Source organism: Panthera pardus, unplaced genomic scaffold (genome assembly GCF_024362965.1).
Source record: "Panthera pardus isolate Hobbes unplaced genomic scaffold, ASM2436296v1 HiC_scaffold_20, whole genome shotgun sequence".
In the NCBI taxonomy this organism is placed as follows: Eukaryota; Metazoa; Chordata; class Mammalia; order Carnivora; family Felidae; genus Panthera; species Panthera pardus.
In genome coordinates this window covers 68,076,688-68,099,093 of record NW_026526766.1, presented here as the reverse complement: position 1 = coordinate 68,099,093, position 22,406 = coordinate 68,076,688, and the positions used below count along the sequence as shown (strand labels likewise).

Here is a 22,406-nt window from a genome sequence, read left to right as displayed (position 1 = left end):
TGGTGTCGAAGACAGACGCAGCTGCTTCTGTGGCCATGTCCTGACACATCTGAGTCTTCTGACACTGAGCGCTGGTTAAGAAAACCACACTCACCACTTATGCCAAGGCCATTTCATCAGCAAAGTCCTCTGATAATGGGTGAAAGGCGATGAAGGCCAAGGGCTCGCTCCACCCCTCGCCCGGATAGCACCCGGCCACAAGGGAGCCCTGCAGCATCACCACCTGGGTCAGGACAATGGGGACGGAAGCCAGACAGGCAAGCAATATCCTCTCCTCTCTGCGGGCCCTGACCCTCCCGCTCCCCTGCTGCCCCGTGGCTGGGAAAGGATGAGAATAAGGCCCTCTAGGGCACAGACTCTGATGCGAGGAGCAGGGAAGCAATCTGGGGAGAGAGAACATGCAAAGAGTGAGCTTACCTGGCTCCGTGAACAGTGCTTGAGATGATGTTCTTGAAGACGAATGAATGAAGGGGTGCCTGGGTGCTCAGTCGATTGAGTGTCCGACTTCAGCTCAGGTCCTGATCTCATGGCTCATGAGTTACAGCCCTGCATCCGGCTCTCTGCTGTCAGCACGGAACCTACTTCGGATCCTCTGTCCCCCCTTTTTTTGGGTCCCTCTCACGTTCTTGCGCTCTCTCTCTCAAAAATAAATAAAGCTTAAATAAAAAAGAAGATGGATGAACATTACCACCCTTCCTGGTTGTGGGAGAAATAGCATCTCTACTAGAAGCCCAGTTCTGTTCTGTGGTGTTGTTCCGTTTCCCGAGACTCAGCCCAGAGTTTGCCTTTCAACCCTGTCAATGCTTTTTACAGCACTGAATTCTCTGTATCATATTGCTTTTTACTTGAAATAGTGAGGGTATTTCCTTCTACAGCTGAATTCATACTGACACAAATAGATTAGATAAAATCTGATGGGCAGAACTGAGTTTATAAGCTGGGGCTACAATGTAATTGTTCCATTACCAATTAGGAGTGTGAACCTTACAAAGGATTCATAGAGCAACAAAGAAGCTACATTTTCCTTGGGGAGGGGGGGGTGGAATGTCTATCTTTGCCGATCCTGAAATTCTACTTTGCTTTGTGCATATATTCCAAAGGAATCATAAACTGTTCAGCCAGGCACCTAGAACAGGAATGTCAAATCCACTTTGTGCTTGTTGCCATTGCCAATCCTTCACTCATGACAGACATTACTAATCAATCATGTACTCTTTTCCCCCAAGGCCAGATGTGGCTTTATCTCCACACAGCACTTCAAGCAACCACTTCTAATTGACTAGCTAAGGAAGCAAGACTAGTGATGTTTGGCCATGTCTGCTCTAGAACAAAGATGGGTTTAAAAGTGCCAAAAAATTTTGGGGTCTCCTGGGTGGCTCAGTCAGTTAAGTATCTGACTTCGGCTCAGGTCATGATCTCACAGTTTGTGAGTTTTCGAGCCCCGCATCAGGCTCTGGGTTGACAGCTCAGATCCTGGAGCCTGCTTCAGATTCTGTGTCTCCCTGTTTCTCTCTCCCTTCCTCACTATCTCTCTCTCTCTCACACAAATAAATAAACATTAAAAAAAAAATTTTTTTTAAGTGCCATAAAATTTTTGAAGTCTCTTTTTTTCCAACAATTTTTTTTGTGAATGCCTGTTATGTTCAGGGGTCTGTGTTATATGCTTTAGAGGAATGCAAATATTATTTTATTATATGTTTTAAAGATTTTATGTTTAAGTGATCTCTATACCCAAGGTGGGGCTTGAACTTACAACCTTGAGGTCAAGAGTCATAATGTGATGGGGAGTAACAGGAGCCGAATTTTGCAAGGCAAGATGACATTAGATTGCCAAGGCCTTGAATGCTTAGCTCAGGAGTTAGGGCCCCATTTGCTCTGCAGGGAGAAGTCAAGAAGTGGGGTTCAGAGTGGCATTTGAATCTCAAGGAATCCAGCACTTAGAAGGATCCCTTTCACCCTTGCCTTCTTGTGAGATTCAAACCCTTTTGGAGAGTCCGTGGCTGCCACAGGATTATGCAACCTACTGGAGGCAAAGAAACACGTCACAAGTTAGTGCAAAGGAAGAGCCTTCCAGGTGGCAAAAAAAGTTACCAGAAGGCGCAGGTGGGTAGAGTCAGTCAATAGGAGTAGCCTCCCAGTGGAAGACATGTATTTTTTAATAGTGTTACCCCTCACATGTGCACCCCAAGATCTAGTTTAGTCTAGCTAATTTTTGAAACTTGATGTGATGATTTGATATACATATATATTGTGAAATGATTACCACAATAAGGTTAGTTAACATACCTAGTACCTCACATAGTTACTTTTTTTCTTATTCCATATATAAATGAGCTCATACATTTGTCTTTCTCTGTCTGACTTATTTCACTTAGCATAATGCCTCAAGGTTCATCCATGTTGCAAATGGTAGTATTTTCTTTCTTTTTATGGCTGAATAATATTCTTCTGTCTGTGTGTGTGTGTGTGTGTGTGTGCATACTTATCAATTCATCCATTGACAAACACGTAGGTTGTTTCCACGTCTTGGCTATGGTAAATGCTGCCATGAACATGAGGTTTCAGATTTCTCTTTGAGATCCTGATTTTCTTTCTTTCAGATATATCCCCAGAAGTGGGATTGTTGGATCACACAGTAGCTATATTCTTCATTTTTTGAGGACTCACCATACTGTTTTCCAATTTACACCAATATATTCCCACCAACAGAGCACGAGGGTTCCCTTACCCCATATCCTCGCCAGCATTTTTTATTTCTTGTCTTTCTGAGGCTAGCCATTCTAACAGGTGTAAGGTGACAGCTCATTTTGGTTTTTATTTGCATTTCCCTTATGATTCATGATGTTGAGCATCTTTTCATGTACATGTTGGTCATTTGTATGTATTTTTAGAAAAATGTCTATTCAGGTCCTTTGCCCATTTTAATCAGATTATGTTTGTTTGTGTGGTTTCATTTTGCTGTTGCATTTGTAAGTTCTTTATATATTTTGGATATAACCTCTTACTAGATACATAATTTGCAAATATGTCCTTCCATTCCATTGGTTACTTTTTCATTTTGTTGATTTTTTTTTTTTGGTAGAAGTTTTTTAGTTTGATGTAGTCCCACTTGTATATTTTTGTTGCTTCTGCTTTTGTTGTCATATCCAGACAATCATTGCCAAGACCCATGTCAAGGAACTTTTTGTTGTAGGTTTTCTTCTAGGAGTTTCATAGTCTCAGGTCTCAAGCCTTTAACCCATCTCGAGTTAATTTTTGTAAATGGTGTAAGATAGAGGTCCAGTTTCATTCTTTTGCACGTGGATATCTAGTTTTCTAAATATTATTTACTAAAGAGACTGTCCTTTCCCCCATTGAGTATTCTTGGCTCCCTTGTTGAATGTTCGTTGACTGTATATGTGTGGGGATTTTTCTGGGCTCTTGATTCAGTTCCCTTGGTCTATGTGTCTATTTTTATGCCAGTACTATATTTACTTATTATTTTTAAAATTTTTATTTATTATTTTTGAGAGAGAGAGAAAGAGCAAGCAGGGGAGGGGCAGAGAGAGAGAGGGCAGAGGATCCAAAGCAGGCTCTGTGCTAACAGCAGACAGCCTGACGTGGGGCTCAGATTCACAAACCCTCAGATCATGACCCAAGCCAAAGTCAGATGTTCAACCAGCTGAGCCACCCAGGCACCCCAGAGCCACCCAAGGACCCTAGTGCCATAGTATTTTGATGACAGTAGCTTTGTAGTATAGTTTGAAAATAGAAAGTGTGATACCTCCACTTTGTTCTTCTTTCTCAGGACGGCTTTGCTATTCAGGGTCTTTTGTGGCTCTATTCAAATTTTAGGATTGTTTGTTCTATTTCTGTGCAAAGTGCCATTAGATTTTTTATTGGAATTGCATTGACTCTATAGATTTGGGTAGTGTGGACATTTTAATAACATTAATTATTCGGACCCATGAACATGAAGTATCTTTCCATGTATTTGTGTCTTCTTCAATACTTTCTTCAGTGTCACAGTTTTCAGGATGAGGACTAGATTTTGAGTATCAAGGCTCTTAAGCACTGGTTCTCAAACTTGGCTGAAAACTGGAATCACTTGGCCAGCTTTAACTTACATACATACTTAAGTCTCACTCTCAGAAATTCTGATTTAATTGGTTCAGGGTAAGGCCCAAGCAGTGAGATTTCTAAAGCCTCTGCAAGGTAGTTCTAACGGGTTGCCAGCTGGCCCAGAGCAGAAGTTATAGGTGGGTGGCCTTGTGGCCAAGTCCAATCAGCTCATCTGTTTGGTTTGGCCCACCCAGTATTTTAAACTTGTTCCACTGACAGCACTTAAAAATGGAAATTTCATGTACATGCACAAACAGAAGCCTACATTTCCAGCTTTTCCTGAAAAATCAGAAAATCTGGTGCACTCAGTCTGATTCCTACAAGGCCACCATGGGCAGACATGGAGTAGCTATTGCCCCTGTAATGGCCTTTCAGAAGCTCAGTCCACTCACCCTTCATTATTGTCTTACCCTGTGGACATGTAGCTTTGCTAACCTGGATTAGACTCTAGAAGCCCCCACTGGACCTTCTTCCTTGGATTCTGGCCTTTGTGTGCTTCTTGGATGTTAGAGAAACATTTCTTCCCCAAATCTGGTTTTTGATTTTCAATTGCAAAACAGCCAGTGTATTGTAAATCTGGGTATCATGCCCATACGTCTTAATCTTCAATATGTTACATCCTGCATAGTGTTGTTTCATCGGAGTTTTTGAATGTCCCAAGACAAATTATGATCCCTTGTTAGAAAACCATATGAACCACTTGACGAATCCAACACCTGGTTGGTTTTGCCATTTCAATTTAATGCCTCTATTCCATGATTCACTTCCAGGCATCAATTGTTTGCATTTGCATGCAGAATAACAATACTTCATGCAGTCGGAGTTCTGCTCAGCCATCCATGAAAGCACATCCTCAGACATTCTTTCATAGGATCTTCACAGTAAACCGAACAAAAGCAAATATATTGTTCTCAGTTATTGACAAGAAAAATGACTTTTTTCAGTCCAACCTGACCTGTTATTCAGGACTCTTGAAGTTTTACTGATTCCTAACCCTGAACTTTCTACCCCCCCACCCCACCCCAATGCCAACTCCAGAGTGCTCCTCTAAGAAATCCCATGAGAACTGTGACCCCTCATTGCAAAACGTTAATCTGGAAAACACAAGCCTTTGGAAATGCTCATTCTTGAGGTCACATCTGCTTTCTGACCTCATACTGTTTAGATTAGATTGCTCTCAGAAGAGTCTGGATTTATCAGAAAACAAAAGTTACTAAAAGATGCTTGGTACAGTGGAAAGGACATGGACAGTGGAGTCCTACAGAATTGGATTCCAAGGGTCCCTAAACCTCACTTCTACCAGCTCAGTCAAGGGGAAACCAGATGTACCCAATTGGCTAAGCATGAGTTAGAGCCAAGAAAAGGAGAAGCAGAACCCTAGGGGTTGGGGCGGGGGTGGGGGGCAAAGACATTAACAAACAGACAAAAAACCAAGAGGACTGTCTGATGTAAAGAAAAGATAGGCAAACAGAGAGACAAGCTCGATGTCTAGCTTAGGTGGGTTAAGAAGGGCAGGGGCTACTCCAAGGGAAAGCAAAGAACTGTTTTATGTCATCTTTGGGACTTAGCAGATATGTACAATAGTTTGCTAGAGGCCTCTCTGGTATGAGTCTGTCCCTTCCCACCCTCCTGTTCACTAGGAGAATAGTTAGGTTCCTTTGCTTGCTTAGCCAAATTCACTCTCATGCTGGAAGGACGTACAATGAAAAGGAACTGGAGGAAGATGGATTAGATTTTGTATCCAAGAGTATTTTTACCAATTATGCATCTGGGTTTGAGAAAGGACAAAAGGGTTAGTAGAATTCATCATTTTCATCCTGCTCTCAATTTTTGCTTATCATCCCTTACCTGGACCGCTCTGCATCCATGCTGTAGCTAATATCCTGGAATCCTTGCCCACATCCTGGAATCACCTGGGCAGATAAGGCAATAGATGAGGAAGGCTGGTTGGGAATGGTTAAGTAATGCCAGTTATAGGATTCAGACTTCACCCTGTAAGTTGTTTAAGAAAATTATTTTAGCACAGTAGCCCTCAACCTTCACTTTATTTTAAAATCAGCTGAGGAATATTTAAGACTCTTCATACTGGGTCACAGCCCACACCAATGACATTAGAGTTTCTGGGGGTGGAACCAAGGATCAGTGTGTTAAAGCATCCTGGGTGATTCAAATTACATCAAGGATGAAAAGCACTCACAGCTGCAGTGTGAAGGATAGATCGGAAGACAAGGTTCTAAGGAAGAAGCAGGAAGGTAGATTAAGAGATTGATACAGTGGTCCAGGTGACAGATGATAAGGCAGGAACCAGGGCAAGCGTGGTGGAAATAGGAAAAGAAGAATGTGAGCTGGGTTAGGGAAGGAGTTACCTGGGATAGGCAAGACAAGGGAGGCATCAAGATGATTTACAGGGCTCTTCTTGGCCAGCTGGTTGAATATGGCATCGTTACTAAGATGGGGAAGGCAGAGAGCAGCAACAAGGGAATGGAGGAGATGCTGAATGTGGTGGGACTGCAGGACACTCAGGAGGAGATATTGAATGTATAGTCTAAAGCTTAGGGGTGATGCCCAAGGGAAAGAGTATATGGTTCTGCCCTGGATCAAGAGAATAGTTTGAGAAATCCCCAGCATCTAGGTGGTAGTTGAAGCTATAGGGGTTGAAGAGATGGCCAGGGGAGAAGGTAGGAACAAAGTCAAGAACATTAGCTCAAATAATTAATAATTTAGTAATGGTAAAGAAACAAAAAATTTGTGACTGTGGCTAAGGCCAAGAGTTCTTATCCCTCAGTGTCCTAGAGAGCAAGACAGAGAAGAGATAATTGCTACCCAGACTCAACTACCAGCTGCAGCTGAAATTTTACCTAACATCCTGCTCAAATATTTTGAGGAACACCATTTTGGACCCCACCCTACCATGGGCCCCTAGCCCAACTAGGGATGACACCTGAGTTAAGAAAATAAATCTGAATGCAACATCCTGTTCTTATCAGGTGAGCATCAAGAATCCATGTTCATCTCATAGATCTGAAATCAGGAAGGAATTCAGCCTTATTTCATGGATTTGAAAACAAAGGTTCAAAGGATGGAAATGTCTTGTTAAGGTGCCACAGTGGCAGGGTCAGGGAGTGGTCACCTGGGGACCAATCCACAGCACCCCCTGTTGGACCCTGTGTCACTGTCCCAAAGCACAGCTGTTGGCATCTACTCAGGCACTCCACACATCAAAGGCAAATTAAAGGGATAAATATTTCAAAACTATGTGAGACCTGACAAAATGGGGATTATTAGAGAGAAGGCAAGAGGGTAACAAGGGCCATCAACTTGAAAGCATTCTTTTGGGCACAATATTTGCCATGAAAAAAATGAAGTCTGCTATGAAGAGTATTTCCTTGGATCATTAACATTGTCTAAAGGCTGGTCTAACAACCATCAACAGACTCTGGCTAAGAAATGTCATCCCAGTCTGGGGTCAGCAGAATTGGCTATGTAGGAGAAAAAGCAGTGGAGGTCATGCCCAGTTCTGACAATTCCCAGTGTCTTACGCTAATCATGTCCCCTCTCTGGGTTGCCTATAAAACGATGAGGTCAGACTAAATAATCTTTGAGATCCTTCAAATGAAATGACTTGGTTTATCCGTTGCCTTTCCCCAGATCCTCATGAGATAGCTACCGTAACTTCTTTCCCAAACATGGAATAAGGACTCTTCCTTGCCCAAACCCTGGCTCTCCAGGTGGACTTAATTAGCTATCAAGGCTTGATGTGGGGAAAAAAGAATTCCATTCTCATGTTATATTTGTTAAAAACACATTTCCATATAAGCACATCCATCTGTCTCTGTGCTTGCACTGAAAGATACTTCTGTTGACAGTTTCTTGGAGAGTTCAGAGACTAGAGGCGTCTGTTCCCAGTGCACACCTCACCCGGGAGTGAGGGCTTTGAAGCCCAATTAATGTAGCAGACTTCATGGGGTTGGAGTGCCTGCATCTCCCTTTCTGGCTTACAAGGTGCTTTCCCATACTTTATGTCATTGGGCCCTCCCTGCTGACCTATGAGGTAGGTAGTGTGGGTGTTACTATTACCACCTTATTGGTGAGGCATCTGAGGTTAGGAGAGGTTAAGTGACTTGGCCAAGATCACACAGTGGCCGCTGGCAGAGCTGGGACACCAATCCTGACCCCATAGCCAACCCTCTTACCATTACTCACTCATTCATTCATTCATTCATTCATCAATTTGACATACACTTAGTAAGCACCTCACATGAGCCAAAAATGGTGACGGGCTCTGGAAATACAAAGATGAGTAAGACAAGTTCCCTCTCTTGAGGAACTAACAATCTAATGAGCTGGGAGGAAGATCTCTACAGCATTGATGGAAATACAGGTGCTGTGCTTTGGGAGGAGAGAAGAGAAGGAAACTAGCTCTGCCTGGGGAAATCTCAGAGAAACAGATGTTGGAGTAGGAGTTTTCAGAGCTATAAAGAAGGGAGAAAGCACCATAAGGAAAAGGAACAGCATGGGTAAAGGCACAGAGGCATGAATAGTTGACATATTCAGGAGATACAGCAAAGTCCAGTGTGGCTCAAGACTAAGGTATGTTTTGAGCATGGAGGGAGATGAAGCTGATGGTTAGGGGCGTGGTGGTAAAAGCTCTCTAGCTTTCTGAGCGGAGCTGGCCTTGACCCAGTAAGTGAGGGGTCCTTGGATAGTCAGTGCATAGACTTTCCAGATTTTCCTGTTTGGCTGATGGTGCGTCTGCCTGATCCGAAGTCACCTACACAGTCAATTGTCTCTTACTCCCCACACATGGCTGACTTGACCCAGTTATTCCAGAGTATTGCTCAATTTCATTTTAGCTCCCTTAAGAGGCGAGAGAGAGAGAGAGAGAGAGAGAGAGAGAGAGAGAGAAGAGAAAGAGAAAAAAGGAGGAGGAAGAGGAGGAGGAGGAGGAGAAGGAGGAGGCAGAGGAGGAGTAAGGGGAGGGGGACGAGAGGAGGAGGATGAAGAGAGATGTTGGAACAATCCATCCAGGTGGCCCAGCCAGGATCTGGCCTCCCAGAGTGCATGTGGGTTTAACATTCTCAGGACAATATCTGCCACCCTCACTGGCAGAGGGAGAGCAGAGACGCTTCATGCACTGTTTGAAGACAGGTCTAGGCCTGGATGGGGGTGAGTCACTGGTCTTGGGTGGGGCTGGAAGGGAGCCTGGTGGCTGATGGTGGGCATGGGTGGAGGGGGAGCTGGGAGGGTACTCTCCTGGCCAGGGAGATTTTCCTGCTCCTGAGGCTCTCTCCAGTCATCAAAACTCCTCAGGTTTCCTCTTGTCCCTCCCCTCAGACCAAGGGAAAAGGTAGGAATAAGGGGGTCAAATAAGGTCAAATAAGGAAGGTAAAAAGAACCATTTCAACTCTTGTGTTTCCAGCCTTAATGTAGGCTTAGCAGCAGTAACTTCCAACCAAAAATACAATGTACACTGCCTAGTATTTGCACAGCCCCTTAGAGTTTATACTTTATCACCCAAACCGGGACCCTTGAGAGTATTATATTGCTGAACAGGACAGGACATCAGGTATAAGCTGGATCCTTGTTCTGGATGTGCTGTGATGTATGGTCATTCTAGATATGTCCAAATACAGTGGTTCATTAATCCCTCACATTTTCATTTTACAATTGAAGAGAAGCATGTGTTTCCCAGTGGCATGCTGCCAGTTGGACGGAAGAGGAAGACGGTCCAGCAGAGACAAGGTGGGGTCATCAACAACCTTGCCAAAGCTCCTCATGGGCAGCAGGGGCTGTGTTCTTAGAAGTGGAGCTGGGAAGGGAACCCCCATGCATGAGTGCTTAGGATGAGGCAAGTGTTGCCTTCAGCATGTATCCATTCATTGCCTCATTTATCTGACATTAGCCCTGCAAGGAGATAATATTTTGCCAATGAGGAGAACAAGGTTCAGAGAAACCAAGTAACTTATCCAACATCCAGAGGTATTAAGTGAGGAGTTGAGATTCGAATTCAAACCAGTACCTTTTCCATCACACTTTGCTGCCTGGTATGGCACATTGGTACATTTAGCATGGAGGCCCTCAAGAAGACCTATGTCTGGTGGTGGTAGCCATTCCCCAATATTCTTCTGTGCCCTCTTTCATAACCAATTACTTTAGCCTTCAGTCACCTATCTGAATATGCTTTGAGACTAGCCAGGGTTGTACTCAATATGAAATACATGCATTTAAAGATCCCATAAGCAAACCATCTTTAACTCAGCTCTCCTCTGACAGGAAGGCTGCTTGAACAAGTATTCTCTGTAGAAACTGAGGGAGAAGGTAAAGAAGTGAGTTAGAGAGGCTATCTCAGGTTGGTTGCTTATGCTCCAGGACTATCTCTGGTCCTGAAAAAGCTGGATCTACTATTGTAAAGGGCATAGCCCCTGGCCACTTTCTCTACTCCTGGGACACTGCAGTTTCCCCCATCCTGTCCTGATCCCAGCTAAGTCCAAGGAATCTCCTGGCAGCCTGCTCACTGCCTCTCTTCCCAAGTGACAAGGTGAGGTGCCCAGTGGCCATCACCTTTCTCCGCTCATGAGTGGCAACTTGCACACAAGGCAATGGGAGTTTGGAGCATGTATTCTCTTCAAGCTACTCATATATTTCATAACATGAGTCTACATGGTAGAGTTACCTCATCCTGGATTGCTTGTCCAGGTGGCTGCAGGATCTTGCCAAGTTTTCTCTAGAACACTGTGAGCCCTATTAGGTTCCTGTTTGTCTGAAATTTTCCTCTCCTCTCTGGTGAGTCATTGCTTAACATGGTCAATTCCCTTGTTACTCAAAGTATAGACCGTAGTTCATTCAATTGCATCGGCACCACCTGGGAGCTTGTTAGCCATGCACAATCTCACCTCCCACTCTAGACTTACTGAGTCAGAGTCTGCATTTACCAAGATCATAACATTTGAAAATAACTGCTCTTAGATGTCCAGGAAAGTTCAATTCCAAAATTCCATCATCTCCTGAAATCAGTCTCATATAATGAAGGATTGAAGATGATGGTCAGGTGCTACTAGATACTATTACACTCCAGACTCACTCCTCTACTCAGGCTGTACAAAGTTATTTGAGCGCCAGTTAGATTCGTAAACTTGTCTTAATTCGAGAATATTTACTAGGTCTGTCTTGTAGGCAAAGGTCAAAGTACTGGTAGTGGTGGCATAGAACTCTATGTTGAGAATGTGTTTAGGTTTGGGTTAGATTAGAGGCTGAATTCAGGTTTAGTGGGAATGAGTTGGGATGGATTAGTGGTGTCTGTCATGGACCAAGGGGTGTAGAATGGATGCCTTCCCTATCCTAGGCACTACCTGCTTTCCTGGCACTCATTCTCATTTACATCTCTTGGCAGTTTCCCTACTCAGCCCCTGACATTTCCCAGTAACTCTTGGGACTAAGAACTGGATGACTCCAGACCCGACCATTTGGAATAAGCACTAACTCCAACACCTGCTCACTGCTGTTCAGTGACCACTCGTTCTGGACGTTTTCTACTCCATAGTCACAGCTACCTCTCTACATGAAGAAAGCACAAATATACCCTGAAATGGGATCCGCTTCTATGTCTGATCCACTTCTCTCCATGCAAGGGCTAGGGGAACCATGGTCTTCTTACTGCAGGGTCTAGAACTTCTTTTTTCTTTTCTTTCTTTTTGAGAGAGAGAGAGAGAGAGAGAGAGAGAGAGAGAGAGAAAGAGAGAGAGAGAGCAAGCAGGGGAGGAGCAGAGAGAGAGAGAGGGAGACAGAGGATCCAAAGCGGGTTCCATGCTGGTATGCAGGTATAAAGCCTGATGCAGGGCTTGAACTCCTGAACTGTGAGATCATGACCTGAGCTGAAGTCGGATGCTTAATTGATTGAGCCATCCAGGCACCCCTTGGAATTTTTTGTAAGTCCTGGAAACTTGTCCAAGTAACAGGAGCATTACCCCTAATACCACTTTTGCTCAGAACATACCATTCAAGGTTTTAGACACCAAGTCAGTCACCTTTAGCCTCAATCCATTCTGCTCAGTCCAGAACATAATAGGAGTGAGGATAGTCACCAACTGGTATGAAAACATGACCTCAAATTTCAATAGAGAAGACGCCTGAGGCCACTCCAAGAAGCTAAGAGCTCAGCCTGGGATGCAATGGTAGAAACCTGCCCTCATCTCCCTCTTCGACAAAGTCAGCCACCCAAACTTTCTGCTTCTTGGTCAATAACCCTTTTCTTTTACTTGAAAACAAGCACTTCTAAGGTTTCAAAAACAGAACCTGAGGACACCAAGACCTCTGCCCTGGGGCTGTCCTAAGTTTCCCGCCTTTCCACAGCTGCTCCCCAAATGGGAACCAATATGTACTAAGTGCTATGCAATTTTGTGTATTTTACCTCATTTACACTTCACACAATCCCATCAGGTAATTGTCATCATCCAAATTTACAGACAAATTAAATAACATGTCCAGTCACACAGCTGGTAGGTGGTGGAACTAAAATTCAAACCCTTTCCTACCGGGCTCACGAACTGGTATGGCTTCCATGTTCATTATGTCTGCAGTGAAATTCAGTGACCTCCTTGCTGCCAGTACCTTGTGTTTACTCCTCATCTTACTTGATGTTTTAGCAACATTCGACACAGTTGACTGGTGCCCTCCTTCTTGAAACACTTTCTTCTCTTGGCTTTAGGCAATCTTACTTGCTGATATTCCTCCTACCTCACTGGCTGGTCCTCCTCAGTCTCCTTTTCAGATTCTCCATTTTCTGTTTAATTTCTCAGCCTCAAAAAACTCAGGACTCAGTCCTTGGCTTTTTTTCTTCTCCATCTACACTCTGCCTGGGTGATCCCGCCAATCTCCTGGTTTAAATGCCATCCACATGTGGAGGTTTCCAAACCTGTGATATTTCTCTGGAAACCCAGACTCGCATAATGAACTTTCTGTTTGATATTTCTACTAAGATCATTAATGGGATTATTGATTTTTCCCCCCCTGAAATATTTGTTTCTTCAATTTTCCCCATAAAAGTTATTAGCATCCAATTACCCAAGCCAAAAACCTAGGAATTTTCTCTAATTCCTCTGTTTCCCTGGCCTTCAGCAAGTCCTAGAACCTCTGCCTCCAAAAGATATCCCAACATCCATTTCTCTCCTCCAATGCCAACACCTTAATCCGTGAGCAGCCCTCCACTGGGTCACTACAGAGCCCTCCCTGCAATCCATTTGCCACATGGCAGCCAAAGGATCTTTCTAAAAACATAAATCAGATCAAGTGACTTCCTTATTTAAAAACGTTTTGGGGCACCTGGGTGGCTCAGTCGGTTAAACGTCCTACTCTTGGTTTCAGCTTACATCATGATGTCACGGTTCGTGGGCTCGAGCCCCACGTCAGGTTCCACGCTGACAGTGGGGCACTGCTTCGGATTCTCTCTCTCTCTCCCTCTCTCTCTGCCCCTCTGCTGCTCGCTCTTTCTCAAAATTAATAAATAAACTTAAAGAATTAAAAAATAAAAACCTTTCAATGGCTTGCCATCTTGCTTTGAATAATATTCAAAATTCTTGCCCTCCCTCACAGAGCCTGACCCAATCTGGCCTCATCTCACCCTGCCTTTACCCTCACCCATCACACTAGCTTTTCTTCCTCCCCCACACTCACCAGCAGGTTTCTGTCCGAGGGCCTTTGAATATGCTGTCCACCCTCCAGAATATTCTTCTCCTGGTATTCCCAGGTTGGTACCTTCTGGCCATGAGATGAAATGCCACCTCCTCAGAGAAGCCTTCTTTGACCATCCATCAAAAGTAGCCACACCATCAGCCACTGTCACAATCCCATATTTTAGTTCTCTGCATAGCAGTATCTGATCTTTTTTATTCATGAATTTGTTGCCTTATTGTCTTAAGTTCCTCATTATAAGTCAGCCTCCAAAGCCTTCCCTGTCTTGTTCACCATCAAATATATAGTGCCCACAATGGTGTGTAGCACATAGGAGGCTCTCTGTAAATATCTATTAAATGAATAGGTAAATGAATGACCATGGAGACAAATCACTGATGTTTGTAATTCGGAAGGACAAAGCCACAAGGCAGCTTTTGGAGAGAAGAGAGCATGGTGGGCTAGCCCGGCATGGCTCAGGCATATGTTTGGTGGTGGGGGGCGAGGGGGGGTGCTTGAGAACCTCCTTTGCATCTTCAAGGACAAAGTCCATAGTTGGAATTTACTTCCTTTCTTCTCTCCCTTTCTTATTAGAGAATGAGTTTTATTTATTTTTATTTTTTTTTAATGTTTATTTATTTATTGGGGGGGAGGGGCAGAGAGAGAGGGAGAGAGAGAATCCCAAGCAGGCTCCGTGCTCTCAGTGGGGCTCCATCTCATGAACCATGAGATCATGACCTGAGCCGAAATCAAGAGTCGGAAGCTTAACCGATTGAGCCACCCAGGGGCCCCTTAGAGAATGAATTTTATTTTATTTTTTCTCTTTTATTTATTTGTTTATTTTATTTTTTTAATTTATATCCAAGTTAGTTAGCATTTAGTGCAATAATGACTTTAGGAGTAGAATCCAGTTATTCATCCCCTACATATAACACCCAGTGCTCATCCCAGCAAGTGTCTTCCTTAATGCCCCTTGCCCATTTAGCCCATCCCCCCACCTCTAACCCCTCCAGCAACCCTGTTTGTTCTCTATAAGAGTCTCTTATGTTTTGTCCCCCTCCCTCTTTTTATATTATTTTTGCTTCCCTTCCCTATGTTCATCTGTTTTGTATCTTAAATTCCACATATGAGTGGAGTCAAATGATATTTGTCTTTCTCTGACTAATTTCGCTTAGCATAATACACACTAGTTCCATCCATGTTGTTGCAAATTACAAGATTTCAGAGAATGAATTTTATTTATTTATTTATTTATTTATTTATTTATAAGTTTATTTATCTACTTTGAGAGAGAGACAGTGCAGGCGGGGAAAGGGCAGAGAGAGGGAGAGACAAAACCCAAAGCATGAAACCTGACATGGGGCTTGAGCTCACGAATCATAGATCATGACCTGAGCCAAGATCCCGAGTAGGACGCTTAACCAACTGAGCCACCCATGCACCCCAAGAATTAATTTTTTTTAAGAGTTATACATAATCTCTAACCCTAACAGAGAAATTATTTTCACATTATGTGTATTTCCCTCAAGTCCTTTTTCCATAAATGAACAGAGTTTTCACAGAATTGCAATCATAGGCGATACGGTATTTAGTGGATTTTTTCTTTTTCTTTTTTTTGCTTTGGCTATTGTGTCATAAACATTTTCCAAGCCACTCCCGATCGGCATTTTTTTTAAATAATATTAATAATAGTTGGCATATATTGAGTGTCCATGAAGTGCCAGCTGCTATTCAGACATTATCATGGCTTGTCTTGTTTCATCCTCACAATAATCTTATAAGATAGGTACTATTAGTATTTGCATCCTGCAGAAGAGAAGAGGAGACTGAAGCAGAGAGGCTAGGCCCAAGGTAACACAGCCAAGAAGTGACATTCTGTTTCCAGAGACGGAACTCTTACCATTATGCTTCACTGTGTCAAGTGGAAGTTACTTCATCATTCTCTGGTTATTGGATATTCATCTGTATTTCTGGATATTTGTCTGTAAAAGGGGGGCAATAATGGTACCTCCCTCATAAGGTTGTTGTTTTTTGGATGAAGTGTGTGAAGTTAAAAAAAAAAAAAACGTTCTATGAGAATGGTTAAGCAAAATGTGGTATAGACATACAATGGACTACTGTGCAGTCTTACAAAGGAAAGGAATTCTGACGTGTCCTACACGGAAAAAACCTCCAAGACATTATGCTAAGTGAAATAAACCAGTCACAAAAAGACAAATACCATGGGATTCCATTTATATGATACTATAGGCTGATGTTTGTGTCTCTCCTAAATTCATATGTTGAAACTCAACCCCCAAATGTGATGGTGTTTGGAGGTGGGGCCTTTGGATTAGGTCATAAGGGTAGAGTCCTCATGAATGAGGGATTAATGCCCTGATAAAAGAGACCCCAGAGAGTTCCCTTGCCCCTTCCACCATGTGAGGACACAGGGAGAAGAGAGCTGTCCATAAGCCAGGAAGCAGGCCGTCTCTAGGTACCTAGTCTGCTGGCGTCTTGCTCTTGGACTGCCAACTTCCAGAACTATGAGAAATGAATTTCTAGTGCTTATAAGCTCCCCAGTCTATGGTGTCACATTATAGTAGCTCAAATGAACCGAGACATAGCAGGTCCTCGGAAAGGTCAAAATCATCAAGACAGAAAGTAGAGCTGTGCTCACCAGGGCCTAGGGGAGGGAGGAGTGGGGAGCTATTGTTTAATGGATATAAGGTTTCAATCTGCAGGATGGGAAGAGTCCTGGAGATGGACAGTGATGATAGTTGCCATAGGAATAACAACAATAGGAATGTACTTAATGCCACAGAACCGCACACTTAAACATGGTTGAGAGAGAAAAATTTACGTTATACGGTATAAAAATTAGGTGTAAGGTATACACACACACATATGACATGTGAAGAGAGGGGGTCTAGGAGAATATACACAAAGCTGTTGCCAGTGGTTGAGGAGAGAAGTGGAAATGCAGTGTAAAGGGGGAAAGTCATTTTCATTCCACGTGTTCCCATGGAGAACGTGCTAGAAATGGACGTTCAGACAAGGATTCCTTCTGTCTTCTACTATGTTGAGTGATTAGCTCACTTGTTTTTGTACCTCCCTCCTGCACCAGTGCCTAGAAGACCTACTTCTCTCTAGACTCCAGTGTGGAAACTTGTTTTAAAAATGTTTATTTATTTTGAGAGGGAGACAGAGTGCACGAGTGAAGCGGGTGGGGGAGGAGTGCAGAGAGAGAGGGAGAGAGAGAATCCCAAGCAGGCTCCACACTGTCAACACAGAGCCTGACATGGGGCTCGAACTCACAAACCCTGAGATTTTGACTTGAGCTAAAATCAAGGGTCTGACACTTAACTGACTGAGCTACCAACTGAGCCAACCAGGCACCCTTGAAAATTTATGATAAGGTTTTAAATTCGTACTGCAAGATAGACTTTTTTTTTTAATTTTTTTTTTTAACGTTTATTTATTTTTGAGACAGAGAGAGACAGAGCATGAACAGGGGAGGAGCAGAGAGAGAGGGAGACACAGAATCTGAAACAGGCTCCAGGCTCTGAGCGGTCAGCACAGAGCCCGACGTGGGGCTCGAACTCACGGACCGTGAGATCATGACCTGAGCCGAAGTCGGACGCCTAACCGACCAAGCCACCCAGGCGCCCTAAGATAGACTTTTTTTTTTTTAATGTTTACATATTTACTTTTGAGAGATTGAGAGCACAGGGGGGAAGGGACAGAGAGAGAGAGGGAGACACAGAACCCGAAGCAGGCTCCAGGCTCCGAGCTGTCAGCACAGAGCCCGATTGCGGGGCTCAAACTCATGAACCATGAGATCATGGCCTGAGCCAAAGTAGGCCTAAGCATGGCCTAAGCCAAATGCTTAACCAACTGAGCCAACCAGTCTCCCCTCATACTGCAAGATAAATTGCTACTTTTCAAATTGTGAACTTGCAACAGGAGAAGAGAGGATTTTGAATTTGAATTTGACTTGAAAAGTGGGTGGAGAAAGTGGCCACTCCTTCCTTCCTGTTCATTCCAGGCCTTTCTCTACTGGGCTCCTTTATTATTTTTTTTAAGTTTATTTATTTATTTATTTTGAGAGAGAAAGAGAGAGCATGAGCAGGAGAGGGGCAAGAGAGAGGGAGAGAGAGAGAATCCCAAGCAGGCTCCATGCTGTCAGCGCAGAGCTCGAATCCTTTATTTTGAAGGGTAGCTAAGACATGCTGAGCTCTTGGTGGGTGGATTGGAGATGGAACACTGCATGTGTCATCTAATAACTACCAGTAGATGGTTGCTGAATGAAGGACAGAGAGCAGTAAGAGAAACTGAAGGAGCCAAGAGGTACTTGGCTTACTTCAAAGGAGCCAAGAGGTACACAGATCTCTGGTAATGGCAACCACACAATGCCATCCCATGGGGATTAAGGACGAGGGCATTATCTTGGCTGCCAGGGTGTAGCTGAGCCATTCCCTTCTATGTCATGATGGCGGTAGCAGGTGTGAGTAAAGTGTCATCCCCTATTATTGTGAGGAGGAATACGAAGGCTGAGGGGCTCTTGTCTTGGCTGAGATGTTGGCTGATTTGTGGTGTTTTCAGCCTGGCAGTATACAACTGGCCTTAATACTAACACATCAAACATCAACCCAAAGTGGTAGCAATGACTTCAATCACCATGTTTAGGTTCTTAAAAACTTTCCCACAAGGTCAGCCGTATCACCTGCAGGTCCCAGTGCAAAACGAAAATGTAAGACCCCTTGTTCAAAATAATATGAAGCATTTCAAGAAGGTGACATCAGAGGAGTAAGTCACACACTGGGGACCTCTAGGCAGGAGTCTCCACACGACTTCTCAGCCTGGGAAGCCGCTCTGCCATCCACATCAATACAGACTCACCCCCCATCTTTCTCTGACTCCTCCATCTCTCATTGTCCTATTCCTCCCACGTACTCTCCTTAAGCCACTTCCTCAACCCACTGTCCCCACCTCCGAGCTCTGACTCAGTTTTTGCATCTCGCAAACTCTGGAACCCTGTTTCACTAGTTGTTATGGGAAATGCTGCCCTACCTGTTTTCCAATCACTCCCATGGATTGGGATGAGGAGGGGGTGTGGAGGCTTGGTGTGCTCTGATTTCAGTTTGAGCTCTGCAGCTCGTTCCTTCTGAACCAGCCGAGGGCAACAGCCCTTACCACTGAAGCCATTAGCCTTCTTCCAAAGGGAACAGTCTCCTCTCATAGGATGAATACATATTTCTTCTAGGAGAAAAATATCAACCCTTTTCCTCATAACACCACAGCCCTGGCATTATTATGCTCAAAGAAGCTTCTTTATCCTGTTTTTACTACAGAGAGCCCCACATTAGCTGATTTCCTTTCTGACTGAGCTGTCTGGAAGTTTTCTTTTTTTCTTTTCTTTTCTTTTCTTTTCTTTTTTCTTTTCTTTTTTCTTCTCTTTTCTTTTCTTTTCTTCCTTTTCATTTGAGAGAGAGAGAGAGGGAGAGTGTACGAATGGGGGACAGGGGCAGAGGTAGAGAGAGAGAGACAGACAGACATAGACAGAGACAGAAAATCCCAAGCAGGCTCCACACTCAGCCTGGAGCCCGATGCAGGGCTCAATCCCATGACCCTAGGATCATGACCTGATCCCATAACCCTGGGATCAAGAGTCGGAGGCTCAAACAACTGAGCCACCCAGGAACCCCTGGAACTTTTCTTAATAGTTCCTCTCTGATTCTCCATTTTTTTTTCTCTGATAGAAAGAGAAAGTTGAGTTTCTGTCATCCCACCACATTGCAATGGGCCAGAGAAAGCAAGGATGGTAAGCCTGATTCTTAGATGTTATCACTGGGTGGGTAGGAATGCATCTGTAATACTTGACAGAATCCTTACTTATAGTGTCGATTATTCCTGATCTGGGGATGTCATGTTGCCCTTGTCCTTTGGTCACATTTACTTGCCTCCTATCTGGGGGATCAGGGAACATCACCAGGCTCTAAATTCATGCTGGTGGAGTAAGTGGGCCCATGATGTCGCTCCCAAATCCTCTACTTAGTTCTTGCCTGCTTGCTGATCTAGCCCTCCAAAAATATTTTGCCTCATTTCTCATTTCCCAAAGGCCCTCATCCTACAGAATTTTGTCTCCTACACAAACTTGTACACCAACTGAACACCCAACTTCTTCTCAAATCATCGTTGTATTTTTGCTTATTTTCCTTCTTCTCCTTGGGTCGTACTCAGAATCCCTTCCATCTCCTTCAAAACTCTGTTCCACAGACTCCCCTCCCTTTCTGTCTTTGATCTCCAATCCTTCTTCCGGGTACCTCGTTCCTGCACCTGAACCCTCCAAATATCTCCCAGCCTGGAACAACTTTCCCTTCACCCCAACTTGCCCTCGGGTCATCATCACATCTCTTGCCTTCGCTTCACTGCCAAATAACTTGAGCAAATATCCCTCACACTTGGTCTCTACTTCCTCGCCTCCACACATCCTCAACCCACAGCAATCTGGTTTGCTCCCAACCTCTCCACTGAAACCACTCTGACAAAGGTCAATAGCCTCCTTTTGCCAAACCCAGTGGGTGCGTTTCAGTGCTTATCTCCCTTGGCCTCTCTGTGAGTCTCATGTTAATCACCCCATTCTTCACGAGGCTCACTTCTCTGGGTCTCCACACCTTCCTCTCAAGTTTTCCTCCTACCTTCTTGGCATCTCACTCCTTTTCCTGGTCATATCATCCTCAGTCTTGATGGTGGCAGAAAGAGAACACCAGTAATTAGAAGTAGGATGTGAAACTTGGGGCCCCAGTGATGCTGCTTTCTGGGAGCTACAGAGGATCTCACCAATTGTTAACCAAGAACTTGGCAAACCAGGACAGAGGTGCCTAAGGAGCTGAAGATTGTGTGTCCAGGTGCTCAAGCAAGTACAACAGGAAATTTGCATTGTCTTTCATCTCTTCAAACTGTCTTCCAAGTTCCCAGAATCCTTCCTATCAGGGTGGAGATATCCACAAAAGAGACACATGGCTCCACAACACTGAATAAATGAAAACAATCCAACCATCCAACACCGAGGATCGAGGGTGAGGAATGACTGATGTGTAGTCTCTCATTCATGCACCATAGGAATAGTATTCTAGCGACGCTTCCCCCCTCTGCTCTACATAGTCATTCCCATTGGCACACAAAGATGCTGTTACTCTTCCTGTCTTTGAAAAAGTAATATCATATCGTATTTGTCTTTCTACATCTGACTTATTTCTGACTTAACACAACGTCCTCAAGATCCATTCATACTGTCAAAAATGGCAGAATATCCTTCTTTCTCATGGCCGAATAATATTCTGTGTGTGTGTGTGTGTGTGTGTGTGTGTGTGTGTGTGTGTGTATCTTATTTATCCATTCATCCATTAATAGACATTTAGGTTATTTCTATATCTTGGCTACTATGAAAATGCTGCAATAAACGTGAGAGTTCAAATAAGCTTTTGATATCTTGTTTTCATTTCCTTTGAATATATACACCCAGTAGTGGAATTGTTGGATCCTATGGTGGTTCTGTTTTTAATTTCTTGAGGAACTTCCATACTATTTTCCACTGTGGCTGCACCACTTCACCTCCCCACCCAGAGTGCCCAAGCCTTCCCTTTCCTCCACATCCTCACCAACACTTGTTATGTCTCACATTTTTGATGACGGCCATTCCACCACACGTGAGGTGGTATCTCATTGTGTTTTGATCTGCTACAATTTCTAGAGGAAACAAGGAACCAAACGGAGATGGTGTAATTATTAAAACTTAGAAGAGGGGCCCCATGGAGCTGAAACTCAGATCTCTGAGTCTTTTTTTTGACTGGGCTGGTGCCCCTACGTCTGAGGTGGCTCAGAAAGACTTGGGCTGAGACTCTGCCCTAACCAAAGGTGTGTTACCTCTCAGACTCCATTCTGTCACTTGTAATGGAGAAATAATGATGCTGACTCTGTAGGGCTGCTGAAAGGCTAAATCAGGCACCATAAGCAAAGCACTCCCTTCCCTAAAAGGGTAGGGCAACCAGCTGACCGAAGATCAATTTAGTTGTTCGATCTACAGGAATATGACTACACAACAAACAGCTTGGGAAATGTCAACCGTCACATTACTTGATTTCCCTATCTGCGGGGTCAAAGTGACAAAGCAGCAGGTATCCCGGCTGCCATTTATCCTGGGGCAAACAATGAGATGGCCCTTGGTACCAGACAAAGCAGGGACTTTCTCTAGGGAACCTGATGGTGAGACACGGAGCAACCATGAAGAGGGTTCTCATGTCAAGTTGTGATTCCTTATTGGGTTCTGGCTAACTAGTCATATGCCTCCGTTCCATGAGAGCTAAGCCACTTGAGAAGAGTCAGCTAAGGGATCAAAATGTCAGGTTTTTTTTGCTGTAAAGCTGGACTGGAGGCTGTAATTTGGATCTGCTTACTCCTTCTCCCCTTCCACCCAGGTGAGCCCGAACCATGACCTTAACTGCGACTGTAACCACAATTCTAATCATAACCCTTTCCCCACCCGGCCTGAGACAACTGTCAGGCTCCAGGACAGGCCTGGCTACTGGGCCCACGAGGGAGAGGACAGCACTGTGTCCTGGTGCAGTCCGGAGGGAGAGCGAGCCAAGGAGGGCAGG

At 44.1% G+C, this 22,406-nt stretch overlaps 1 long non-coding RNA gene across 1 annotated transcript; it reads left to right on the top strand.

The window, feature by feature from the left end:
* Positions 1-9,124: 9,124 nt before the first annotated feature.
* On the top strand, positions 9,125-21,367 carry LOC128778626 (uncharacterized). The gene is made up of 3 exons (XR_008424299.1): positions 9,125-9,267; positions 9,775-9,843; positions 19,509-21,367. It is a non-coding gene; the product is annotated as an uncharacterized LOC128778626 (long non-coding RNA).
* The last annotated feature ends 1,039 nt before the right edge of the window (positions 21,368-22,406 follow it).